We start from the raw sequence: 14,028 nt of genomic DNA on the forward strand, positions 1-14,028 counted from the left end.
ATATACAGGGTTTAATTTTTCCATCTATAACTGGGGAAAGACCACAGTATAGAGGGTAGGGAGGGGTGGAATAGAAGGGATTAGAATAAAGGAAACTTCGCCCTCCCTGCCCTTCTTTTTAACAGTCTTCGGTGATTGTGAATAGAGTACCAAGGGGAACGCAAAGCAATCCAGTGCTCTTGAAGGGCATGCTCACTAAGCGCTTCCTCCTTATTGCTACTTTTTTCTGGGGTGGGCTGAGGTAGGGGCGGAGATTGCTGACTTGACTGGAGCATCGGAAAATCACTCTTCCAGTGCCCTGAAACCATTCAGTATCTTTAAGCAAGATCTTTCATCTGAAGGTGAATGCCTTGAAAAATTCTAGTTCACAGTCAGCAAACATGCCTAATAAGGATATTTAGATATACAGAAATATTTGGTTTTTCTTGTTTGTTTTTGTTTTTTTTTGGGGGGGGGGTGTAATTAGGTTTATTTACTTATTTAGTTTAATGGTGGTACTGGGGATTGAACCCAGGATCTCATGCATGCTAAGCATGCACTCTACCACTGAGCTATACCCTCCTCCTGGAAACAGAAATATTTGGAAGCATAACTTGGTACACCTCAAGGCCACTGTTGTTGGCACTTTTCTTCTGTGAGGTTTCTGAGGAATCTAAGCAGAAGGTCAAGCCCAGATAGTATCTATACCCCTTCCCCTTTCAGTATTACGAGTTTTTGTAAAGTATGAGAAAACTGTAGCAACATATTTTGCTTACTGGTATCTTATTTCTTTACTATAGAAAAATATGTAGGAGATACATGATGAGACCAATTACTGCAGAAGACAGTCCAGGAATTCAGTCCAACCATGGTGGTATTTGTTGCTTTTTTATTTTTCACCTCAAAATACTGTAACTTACGAAGAGTATCATTTCTTCTATCTTCTCTAATTCCACTGCCAGCACATTCAGATTAAGGCTAATTCGTGGACCAACTACTGCAGGCAAATAAATGGGTTCCACTTCCAGCTCTGTCACCATGGATGAAGCTGCACAAGTTATTTCTCCTCTCTAACCTTAAGTTTCCTTATTTGTAAGGAGTGAAAAATAAGAGTTTTCACAAGCTATAAATCAGAGATTGCAAGCTAAGATGCCACATGGAACGTTGGACATGCTCAATAAACATTTGCTGAGATTCTTATTGCTACTGCTTTCATTAGTCTCCTTGTCTATAGTCCTCTCTCCCTCCCTGCAAAATTCACTTCCCTCTTTGCTGCCACATAGTTATTCCTAACTCACCTTTGATTTTGTCAGTCTCCTGTCAAAACTCTTCACTGGATTCCATGCATACCAGATAGTCTTATCTTCTGGCCTGGAATATGTGGCCATTCTCTATCTAGCCTTAACCAACCACTACCAGCCTGTCTCCCATGAGGCCCCTTAATAGACTAAACTTCTTCCCCCGCCCCAACATACACTGTCTTTTCAGCCTGGTTGCTTTGTTCCCAGTATTTCCTCTGTGTGGAATGCCTTCCCTGTGTACATCCATGTAAGTCACTGATCCTCCAAGCTAGCTTGGATGCCACATCCTCCACAAAGCTTTCTCTGATCCCTCTAGCAGAGTGAGTTCTCCCTCTGGACTCCTAAAACACTTGTGTTCTTCCACCTTGAAAAAAAAGTTACATAGGTTCACATTCTCTCCCAACCCAAAATATAAGTCCTTTAAAAACCCAGGTGCTAATCAGTTTTATTTTATATCCCCACGGCCCCTGGTACAGGGCTGCACTCACAACAGGTACTTGACAAACATCTATGGAACGAGTAATCAAATACTCGTAATAAAAGTAGAATGTGGTAACAGAAGAGGGTGAAATAAAGTCCTAAGGGAGTTCAGTGGAGCAAGAGGTTATTTTAGGTCTTGTACTTGAAGTAAGCCTTTACGGATGTTAAAACTTTGTTATGCAGAGATGATGGAAATCAGAAACCTAGGCCCTGAGAGCAATGTGAATAAAATGAAGGGGGAGAAGCACAAAGACAGAACAATTCATATAGCTGAAATCTAGGAGATTCAAAGGAGTATGTTATCCGGATGAAAGGCCAGGTTATGGAGGCCCTGAGGGAATTCCTAAGGAATCTAGACTTAATCCTAGAGGACATGGGAGGTTTGGGGAGGGAAATTATAGTCATATATGTGCTTTAGAAGAACTTCACATCAGCTGGGCACAGGACAGAACTAGGGGTGGGAAACCAATAAAGACTTTTGCAGTAGTTAAGAAAACAGCTGCAGTGTCTTGAACTAGGGCGTTGGCAGTGGGAACATAAAGGGGAAAGAATATAAATGGGGACAGGGTGGAAAGACAACTGCAACAGGCCAATGGAGAAGGAGTGCGGTGCTGAACCTGGCCTACGTGGAGACAGTGCAGGGGGCCATGAACTGGGATGGAAGAGTAGAACATCTGTTTTCACCAGTCTCTAAGTGAAATGTATCAAGTCTTCAATTATGAATATGGCAATGAACCACAGCAGTATTAGGCTTCCTCAGACTGGTAAAGAGGTCCACAGCATTAAAAAGAACTTCTGCACTCTGGAGTGACCAAAAGTTTAGTAGAGCCTTCACGAGAAATAAAGATTAGAATAAGAAACTTTTTAAATATTTAAAAAAAAAAAGAAAGAAAGAAAGAGAAACCCTGAGGGAAGGGCATAATTCAGTGGTAGAGTGCATGCTTAGCATGCATGAGGCCCTGGGTTCAATTCCCAGCACTTACATTAAATACACAAACAAACAAACCTAATTAGTTTCCCCTCTCCCCTCCAAAGAAAAAAAAGAAAACCCTGTGTGGACACTAAGAGAAGGAAGAACAATAAAGACACATAAAATTATGTTCGACTCTGGACATGCTAAGTTTCAGGTGTCAGCCCACAATTATCTTACACAAGGACATCTGTTTTCTTGTGCCCAGTAGCCTCCAGCAGCAGGGAAACCTGATCGCCTCTATACAGTAGGAATCTTCATTTCCCATTCTGTTCACTCCCCATCCTGCGGCACTGAAAACAATCCAGGGGTGACCAAATATCCTGGTTTGCCTGGGACAGAGGGGCTTTCTAGGACATGGGCCTTTAATGCTAAAACCGGGAAAGACCAAGGCAAACTGTGATGGGCCAGTTACCCTAAGGGCCCTCAAATTTAGCAGTACATGCTGATGAGGCTATATTAATGCTATGCCTTCCATTAACAAAAAAACTATGCCAGTTAAGGTTTATTTTGGATTTGAGTTTAATCCATCTGTTCTTCCCACAAAGTAGGAAATCTTTTTTTGCTTGTTTTTTTTTAAATTTTGTTTTTGTTGTGGGGGTAATTAGGTTTATTTATTTATTATTATTATTATTTTATTTAACAGAGGTACTGGGGATTGAACCCAGGACCTTGTACCTGCTAAGCATGCACCAAAGCAGGAAATTCTGAAAGAAAAGCTTCCTCTCACAAGGTCTGACAGTTATGGGCAATTAATAAAAGCTTTAGTAACTGAATATCGTTATGTCAATAGTTCTACAATTCACACAGTGCTGGAACACCTCCATCTCATGCAATCCTCACAAGGACTCTGTGAAATAGACTTGACGCTCTTCATACTACAGAAGAAACCAAGGCTCTGGAAGATTTAGTCCTTTGCTCTACCTCACACAGCAAGCAAAGTGGCCGACTCCCAGCACTGCAGCTGCCAAAGAAAACTGAATTACTGTGTGTTCCACAGAGGCACGAAGGCTTGTTGCTATACGGAGATTATGCAAAGCAGCAATTGTCTTTCTTTTGCAACGTCCCTGAGCTCAGTGCTCTCGCTTTATATTGATACACGGTAAAATGGAGTGTTAGTTTCAGGCAGCAGGCGCCCTAAGTTAAAGTGATGGTTTGCCTACAGGAAAAAGTCATAAATAAGCCAATGATGAAATGTTCAAAATCGGTAGAATTAGGTAAGAGTAGAAGAAACTTACAATCAAATTGTGCGGCAAATGGTACCCTACGCAGCATCTCATCAAAAAAACCCACACCAGGCAGTGACTGCACCTGTATTTGTCAATAGAGGAATCAATACAGACCCGTGTGTGCCTGCAGTAATCAATCCAGGAGTCTTGGACACGGACGGGAATGGTAAGAGTACACGTACTCCGGTACACGTACCCCGGTAGTTGTTACTACTAAGGCTTCATACATGGGGAAGGCCTGCCCTTGCTGAGTTTATTGACCCCATAGTTCACCAACTACCTCTCCCTGTAGCCATGACAACATCCACACCAAGGTAGCTCCAGAATTCACCTTTGGGTAGCCACAGTCCACCGAATTTGCACCTACGCTGCTCAAATAAAACAAACCAACCAATAAGACATCACTGCTAAACCAAGACAACCACAGCTCTTTCCCCATTTCTCAAACGCTAATTAACCCAAGAACATATTCTTTCCTTTCACCCATATCCACTGAAGGGAGTCCTGAAAACGACCACTTTTGATACAGTTAAAAAAAAAAAAAAAGAGGTGCTTTTTTTTCTTTTTCGAAGGGGTGGACAACAGAAAGGAATGAAAACCGGATGCACACACAAACACAACAGTTGCCTAAAAAGGCAACTAAACTGATATGATCAAATTTTTTTTTCAACCAACGTCTCATCGCTTGTCTGTCAGGCAAGCTCAGTTTTGCCCTGCAGGCCACTGTCTCTGGAGCCGAATAGTTTCCAAGACGGCTGCTGGATTTACAGCTCTGACAAAAACCGCATTCCGTGCGGGCGGGACCGCGCACAGCGTGAGCAAGAACCATGACGTATGCGGGAGAGCTTTCCAGAACTGCTTTCCAACCCCAGCAAGATGCCCGGAAAGCAAATCTCCCTTTTGCTTCTAGAAAGTGAGAGGAATCAAATCAATCCAGCGCTCCCCGAGAGACTAAGGACCCAGCGGTTTTAGGGAAGCAGCAGCAAAAATTCCAGTCAGCGCCCCTCCTTCCTGGGTGGTCACTCTACCCTGAGCCGCGAGCCCTCGAATTCTGCCCCCATCACCTCCCTGGGACCTAAGCAAAAACAAAACAACCCACCGCGACGGAAAAAGGGAAAAGAAACCCCCACCAAAACTTCCCTTGCAGAGCTTTTTTCTACTGGCCCAAGAACGCCTTGAAAAACCCCTCTGCGTCCGGGGCGGCCGCGCTGCCACTAGTAAAGATGGCGGCCATAGGCGGAGCCACTCCTTCCAGAAGGCCGCCGGCGGCCCCTCCAGCCGCCGCCGTTCATGCGGAGCCCTCCACGCCCACCGCGGCTTGACGCATTGCAGGTGCAGCGCGGCCAATCAGGCGTCTCGACTCTTTCCGGGCAAACACTGCAGGGTCGCGCTGGCCAATCAGAGCGTCCTTGTCAAACTGAACGAGGAAAGCAGCCTCGGCAGCGCCAACTAGGCAACCGGCTCCAGAGCAGCGCGGTTTGGGAAGAGTGGGAAGGTCTTTGCCGTGTGCTCCTCCGCCGGGAGATATAGTGCCTTGGCCCGCGCCCCGCCCCGCTCGCCCGCCCGCGCTCTCTTGAAAGGTTTAGGCGCGAGGTTCTCGGATTCTCTTCCTCTCTAGGAGCGACGCGTTCAAGGAGTTTCCCTGAAAACAATACTAAATTCCTTGGCCGTGGCTCGTGGCCCTCCCAGGGGCGATCTCATACAACCCTCGACCTGCCTCCTGGCTCGTTGAGGTCGCCCTCGTTGCCGTTCGTCCTGCACGTTGTGGTGAAACCAGTTGCCACTGGAGAAAATAAGAAAACTTCCCTTGATCTCCAAACCCTAACTCGCTCTGCCTCCGACGCGACCCTTCCTGTTTATGAGCGGAGGCCCAGCCGCCCAAGAAGCACCCTTGTGGGCACTTTTGTTTCAGAAGGGCTCGTTTCCATTTCCCTCCTGTGGTTTCCTTATCTCGTCCCGCGGGCTCGGTTTCCGCCCGGTCCGAGCAGAAGGGGCCAGAAGGACGCGCCAGGAGCCGGCCTGGGGCCCCGGGACGGATGAGGGTAGATGACATGCCCGAGAACCGCTGGTTAGCTCCTCGGTACCCCGAGGAGGAGCTTCCTTGTCCTCCGCTATGGGAAGCCCCTGTTATCTCTGAGAAAAGGCCCTGCTAGATAGAGGACAAGGCTTAGTGAAGTCATCTGTCAGACCGGGCAGATCCGGTACGGTAGTCGGTCCAGTGCATAGTCTGTTTAGGTACCTCTAATCCCTCATAGGACCGTGAGCAACGTGAGACCCAGGAAGGTCTGTCGACACGCCTGCGGTCACATAGCGATTGAAGAGCAGGGCACAGAACAAAATCTAGGTTGTCTGTCTCTCAAGTCAGTGTTTCCTGTTATATAGCAACACCCCATCTCCGGACCTGATGCTGTTAGTTGTGAGATGGCTCAAGCATTTGGGGGAACTTTGTTATATAACTGAAGGAATGTGTAGGAACTAAGGGAACTAAGTTTTCTCTGAACATAGTTTTCAATGTGTCCTGCAAAGAAAGTGGCGGAGAGGAAATGTTACTTCGTTCTTTCACTACTGTAAGAATATAGTTAAGAAAATGAAATCCCGTGGATTTCTTAGAATTGCCGTTTCATTTAAATGTGGTTTTATCCTCTCTCTGTAACTTGGCACGATAGGGCTTGGATGAGCTAATGATTTTTGTGATTGAACTAGTCTATATTCACATCTTGTTTCTAAGATTGTGCTATTAATGGTCTTTCCTGAGGTTTTACAACCTGTGGTGGTGTCCACACTGTATCCATGTAAAGGTTTTTCTTTGATTTAAGGCTGTAGTTGCCAGTTGCTGTTTATTGCTGCTGCTTTAACTTTTCCTCAAAGCCTTGTTCAAAAAGGAGAAAAGCTGTGGTTTTCTTTCTGTAGGCGGCTAGTAGTCATCCTCAAAGATGTTTGCCAAATGAGCAAATATCTGAACTTCCAAATGAGCAACTCACCATAAAAACGCCTGCCCAAAGAGACAATACATCATATTTCTTTTGCACTGTGTGCGGCATAGGAAATAAGTGCCATGACTCCTTTGTATCAAGTCAGATAATGTAGGATAAGAGGTCTGACTATATCACTAACAAATTGGGAATTGTTGGATAGGTCTCTCTGTTCTCAGGACCTCAGTTTTCTATTCTGTCCAATGAGAGGATTGGATTAGATGATCTCCAGATTTCCTTCCAGCTCTAATATTTGATTCTGCAGCAAAGAAATTAGACCATAACTTAGCTGCGTCATTATATTTAGGCTTACCTGTTTCTACGTATAGTGCTTTAAGCTTTTAAAGTTACTTTTACAATTATTTTCACACTTGGTCTTCAGAATATATCTGCTCCTTTTTGGTGGTCAGCAAATTAGCTCATTACCTTGTGAGCTCCTTAAAGACAGGGCCTAGCGAATTTATCCTTATAGTCTCAGTGCTTAGTAAATTTCATTTTACATGCCGTGAGTTCAGTAAAGGTTTATGGAAGGAATAAATGAACAACAGTTAGGACAGAGGTAGAAAGAAGAACCCAAATGTGAAAGGGTCTTTTGAGTTCCAAGAAAATCAATCAAATAATACTTTTTGAGAGTCTACAATGTGGAAGGTACAGTTTCTTCTTTCAACATCACAATTTCTTTTCTCCATTTGAATTGTCCCCACTTTTTATTTTTAAATTAAGGAAATATCATCATTATGGGACATTAATAACATCTTTCGAAATAGCGGGGCCTATCTCCAAGCTTTCCTTTGTATGTATTCTATTCCATTCTTTGAAGAATACAAAGATTTAGAAGAAAATGATTTAAAAAAAAAATCTGACTCACTCAAACAAAATTGCTCACTTTCCCCGTCTATTGTTACTTTCCTGGTCTTTGTAAAGAAATAATGTCCCCTACCCAGCTTTTGATCGTTTTTGGCAATTTTTGGAAATAAATGTCAAAATTGATCAGTTTGAGTAGGCATGGCCTAGTCTGTTCTAAATATTTTAATTGAGTATCATTCAACAGAGTAGGAACTCTATCATGATTTTCATTTTTGCCATTTATAAAAAGATGGAACTCTTGAGTCAAGTCCCCTATGACCTTAGCTCTATTTATATCCACATCTCCAAGGGTCTCCTAGTTACTAGGAAATTCTGCACAAGAATGCTCACAAAATTCACAAGCGAAATATTTAGAATCATAAAATTCAAAATCTGGGAAGACCCAGAGAAAATCCATCTGGGTCCCCTTTTCCATTTTTCAGATAAGGAAATTAAATTTCAAGAAGTACAATTTCAGGACAGAGCAGACTTTAGGATCTTACTAGACTGATCTTTCCTTTGACCTTTGAAAACATTTTAATCAAAGATTGATCATATTAAGGGGAGCAGAGGAATGTTTTCATCCACAAGGCTTCCAAGGGACTGTGGAAAATCTTTGAGATGACTTTGCTCTGGACTTTGCAATTCCATTTAGGGATTGGTTTTCCTGAGTTGTTCTCTGTGCTAGGCCTTATCTATACAGCTTGTTTGGAATCTTTGACCTTCATTTAAATTGCTGACACTTTTCTGTCGTTAAGCCGTATCATAGTTTCTTTACTTATGTCTTCTTCTGGCTAGTAGTGGTTCCCTGTCTTGCTCCCAGAAGAGATCAGAGAAGCGAATTTTTTGAGATGAGTAACAAACAAAGGAAAGGAAATGTAGTTATACAATTATAATTGTTTCATAATATTCTGAAGAATTTTTAGGGCATTACAAAATGCTAATAAAGAATAATCATGGTTATATCTTCATTCTTACTATGCAACTTTCAGGCTGGTTCCTAAAAATTTGGTTCTCTTCTTCTGCTGGGCTTGTTTAGAGCACGGTGCTCTTTCAAAGAAAGAAAAACTTGTCCCATGGCTTCAGCAACAACTCACCCCCTAACTTAGCTGGCCATCTAGCAAATGTTTACAAGCAACATGAGTTTGGGTAGGTTACAAAACGCAGATTGAAATGCATGCTCAAACCTCAAGGTACCCCAAAAATACAAAGTTCCCACAGGTACAAAGTCCTGAGTAGCTTTGACAAGTTCTCAACTTTTCTTTAGGACTTGAAAACCTCTATTAGAATCACGATATCAATAGGCCATTTAAAACATGGCTTCTACAAACTAGTGGTTACCAGTGGAGGCGGGTGGGAAAGAGGAGCCATTTAGAGGTTGGTGAGCAGGAGGTACAAATTACTGGGTGTAAGATAGGCTTGAGGACATACTGTACAACACAGGGAATACAGCCAGTATTTTGTTATAACTGTAAATGGAAAGTAACCTTTAAAAATTGTATAAAAATATTAAACAAAAATTGTTAAAGCAATACTTTGAGAAATAAACTGGTATTTTTACAAAAAATAAAAACAAAAAATAAAATAAATAAAGCACGACTTCTATATTTTGCTGCCATTCAGTTTTGAGGTCATTTCCTAGGTTTCAAACTTTGTGTGAAACAGGTGCAGCTATGAAACTTTGTGTAGCAGAGGAGAGCTAGAGCAGTGAAACATGAAACTACAAATCAGTTCTCTGAGTCACAGATCCCTTCGGCTGCTCTAGAAGACGGTGATGACTCGGCAGCATTCCTTTGGTGTGGTGGCGGGATTGAGGCTGTGAGGGCTTACTGTCCCGGGGCACTGGCCTGTTGGGGGCACTTACAGATGGGAAAACTTCCTGGGTCTTCCCACTGGATTCCCTGACTGGTTCTGAACTGACTTCCATCTGACTTTGCCATATTTAGCTGATTGGTATTTTAAATATTATACAGGACTACAACTTATATTTGTCTAGGTCTTTATTATTTACCAGTGAATTAATTTTTTTCTTCTCTCATGTAACCCTCACGCAGCCCTTGAGGTATGCTGTTATTATACCCATTTTACAGATAAGTCTGTGTGGTTAAGTCACCAAAGAAATAGCCATGTAAACTGGCAAATAATATTCCACAATATTGTCCTTTTCTTGGGAAATAACTGTTTTCTTTGTCAAAATAATAAACATAACAAAGCCTTTCACTGAAATAAGGCAAAATTTCTGTCTGTCCTTTTGGTTTACGGAGGAGAATGTGAAAAGAAATGGGTACATCAATACTCAGGTGTACAGCTTGAAAACTCTCCCCAAAGCAAAACTTTCCCATGACTAAATGATCCAGTTATCCTATTGTAATGCCTAAAGTTGGTTTATTAGCCAGTGACTCGGAGTCTCTATTTAGAATGAATAAAACTCAAGAAGCATCTTCACTGGACTTAGACAGGAGTAGTCCCAGTTTTCCTCTTCAACTACAACTTGCCTTGGCCATATTTTCTCCATACAGGAAGCAGGGAATGGATCCAGTCATGTGAAAATGGGGAGAGCACGGCTGAAGAAGGAAGGACCAACCCAGGTATATACTTACTCAGGGCTGCAGAAGGGTACAGGTTGGATCAAAGTAGAAACAGTCCAGTATGTTCCAGAGGAAGATTGACCTGCCACCGAATCTAGGGAGACTGGTTTCCAGTGGTAGGTCAGTATTAAAGCAACGGACTTACGTTTCCTTTTCTCTCTTCTTGGGAAAATTCACTTCTAATATCGTCTCTAGACCAGTAAGGAATTGAGCTTACCACTAATCAATTAAATAATTTACTGGCATTTATTGTCAAGTACTATACTAAGTTCAAAGAGTATAAGATGGTAGCTCCTGCTACTCTCTGGTTGAGGAGGTAAGATACACAAAAAGTTAATATCAGATAGAAATGGGTAAGAGATGTAGGAATTCAGGAGAGAGGAAGTATCATTTAGAACTAGGATAATCAGAGAAGTTTGAAAGATGTGTGATTTAGACAGGGCATAAAGGACTGGTAGGATTTAGATGGGTGGTAAGGGTATGGACAGGCAGCTGGACACTGGGAATGGCATGGAAAAGGCAATGAGTTGGGAAGGCACAATGTGTGTTCAGGGAGTAAAGCAATTTGTCTGAAGCAGAGAATTCATGTTTGTAGAATAACAAAAGTAATGCTGAAAAAGTAGATCAACAAATTGTTGAAGGGCTTTGAATACTAGGCACAAAGGCTTTGCATTTTATCTCCTGCAGGCATTGGGGAGTTTCTGAAGGTTTTTGAGCAGAGAAGTAACATAAGGAAACTAATTTGGTGACTATGCTGGATGGATCAGAAGGGGACAAACTCATTGGGATGAACAAAGAATAATGGAGGTATTACAAAAAATTTGAGGACCCTCAAGATTCTTGATCCAGACAAACATGAATATTCTTTTCTTTTTTTAAAATTTCTCATAGTGCCATCCAATAAAACTTTTTGTAACGTTTTGATGGAAATGTTCTACACTGTCCAATATGGTAGCCACTAGCCATCAGGCCTATTGATGACTTGAATGTGGCTAGTGACACAAAGGAACTGAATTTTTATTTTAATTCATTTTGATTTAAATAGCCAAACATGGGTAGTGGCTACTGTATTGGATGGCACAGCTCCAGTGGACAGGACAAAGGCTATTCACTATGGTTCAAAACCAAACCACACAGTCACCAAAGTAGATCTTAATTCTGTTCGAACTGGTGAGGTCCATTCTTTGGTATAAACCATAATTAGCATCAATTTCTCTGAATTATCATTATGATCCAGTTTTCTGCATATCAAGAACCTCAGTGAAGGTACAGATTTGTGCCGTTCACTGACTCTGCCCTTCAGGCAAACTAAGTCACTCCCCAACCTGCCATTGCAGCTTATCGTTGTGACCACAGATCCCTCAACTGACTAGTTAAATCATCTGCAATCTGCTAAATGCCTCTTGTTGTATGGATGTCTTAGACCTGCTCTCTGCTCTGTCCCCCACCCCAGCACATGTAGCACATAACTAGCAATGAGAAGCTGCTGGTTATTGATTAAAGTTACTTTTGCACTTGACTTTTGGATTAATGGGGAAAATGGTGACTCAAGAATTTCCAAAAAATGTGGCTTAGAGAATACATTGCTCAGTAGATAAACTGCATTAAAAAAAGAAAAAAAGAAAAACCATCTTGAATTTGGTTTAAACAACTAAAGCACAAAAACTATGATCTTATCCCATTGGGCATTTTAGAATCTGAATTCACATACTTGGTCCCTAAGTCTGTTATAACTGTTGGCTGCCTGTGACTTAAGAGCTCAGTCCGTTAAAGCATAGAGCTAATGAGGCCCAAGTCATGAGTCTAGTGTCATTAATGGTCAGTTATTTTGCTCTGTTCTCTATTCCTGACCCCAGCTTGCTGTGTTGCATATTCATGACCTTGGTTACAAGGGTGGACCAGGTCAGAGAGAGAACAGTGCAAATCCATCACCACAGCTACTAGCAAAACAAGCACAAGCCCCATGAATGGAGGGCAAGATGTGTCCTCTCCTACACAAAGGAAAGTGTTTAAAAAGCAAACAGACAAACAAGAATGGGGCATACATGCAAAATGAATGGTGCTGTTTGGAAATACGGCATTTTGGACCATTAACTAAATATATTGATAAACATTACAAGCTGGAACACACAGTAGGACATGTAATAGTCTGGTTATGATTCACTTAAAATTATGGGACACTAAGTAGACATGTGCTAAAATTGATAATATTTTTCTCATGGTACCAAGTCATGGTCTAACACTTAATATGTTATGATGGTAACATTTCAAATTTAAATGTAACATTAGAATTTTCCCTATATTCTTTACCTAAGAGTCATTATAAAAGATAACAGCAAAAAAAAAAAGATAGCAAAATTTTAAATGGAAAAATAATTAGGTATTTTGATGTTGACAGAGATAGTAAAGCTTGTGTAATAATCATGTATAATATTCAATGAAATGTAAATCTACACACAAACAGCAGGACTGTTCCGGCTATTGGCAATGATTAGTGAGGTAGAGAATCCCAAATGGTGGATAATCATCAAAGTATACTGGGCTATGAGGCAGAGAAGGAGGAAGCTGGGGATGATGGAGAGGTAGAAGACATGATTTCTTTCTACTTTCTACTTTCTATCATCTTTCTGGAAGATAGCTCAGGTGAGGGTCTCCACTTTGGAATTACAAATTTCTTGAGGAAAATCCTCTAACTAGATAATCCATCCATGAAGACACAACATACTATAGTTATAGTTAGTGAATGAATTTAGACTGGTGACTTGGTAAAAACCATCAAACCAACCATTCACCTCTCTGTCCCTCTGTCTCTAACTCTGTCTCTGTCTCTGTCTCTGTCCTTCTGTCTCTGTCTCTGTCTCTCTCTCTCTCTCTCTCTCTCTCTCTCTCTCTCTCACACACACACACACACACACACACACACACACACACAGAGTCATTTTCTCAAAAGAGTGTAAGCTCCATGAAGGCTAGGAGATGGATCCACCTTACCTATCTGATTTAAAATACCAACTCCCAGAGAAACAGCACAGAACAAGACTGAAGTTAGGGATCCTTGGATCATCTCTTTCAGTGAAAGCATGGAGTTATCAATTCAGTGTTTGACAGTGAGCAAGTCTCCTCATCGCTTTAGAAAAACGCAAAATGGAAAATAAGAAGTGTCCTCCAGCTATTGGAAGAATTGCAAAGCAAATGTTTTACTTTTTCTTCTACACTCTACTCTTTGTGTGAGAGATACAGCTATTACTACATTTCTATGATCTTATTTTAATTTTAAATCCTTGGGTAAGAAGTATCTCTATAAAAACCAAATTTTAATCTTATTCTTTGTGCTTCTTCCAAAAAAATTAAAAATATACTCTATTAAACTACAAGATTTAGAGTGTAATGCTTACTTGCTTGGTCCTCTGAAATAGATTTTTGGGTTCCCCCACTTAAATTAGGCCAATCACTGAATCTCTCAGTCCTTCAGTTTCTGCTTAAGGATAATAATGATACCAGCCTCACAGGATGGGCAAGAGGATGAAATAATACATTTAACACAGGGATTGGCCATAGCCAATGCTCAGCAAATGTTAATTTTTAAACTATCCCCATTTCTCCATTTGTCTTCTTCATCTTCAATATATGTATATTTGCATGTGTACACACATATGTGACATA

General features: G+C 41.5%; 1 long non-coding RNA gene across 1 annotated transcript; it reads left to right on the forward strand.

The window, feature by feature from the left end:
- The first annotated feature begins 5,371 nt into the window (after positions 1-5,371).
- LOC116664491 lies at positions 5,372-11,313 on the forward strand. The gene is made up of 3 exons (XR_004321021.1): positions 5,372-5,454; positions 10,301-10,365; positions 11,053-11,313. It is a non-coding gene; the product is annotated as an uncharacterized LOC116664491 (long non-coding RNA).
- The last annotated feature ends 2,715 nt before the right edge of the window (positions 11,314-14,028 follow it).

Source organism: Camelus ferus, chromosome 6 (assembly GCF_009834535.1).
Source record: "Camelus ferus isolate YT-003-E chromosome 6, BCGSAC_Cfer_1.0, whole genome shotgun sequence".
Lineage (NCBI taxonomy): Eukaryota > Metazoa > Chordata > Mammalia > Artiodactyla > Camelidae > Camelus > Camelus ferus.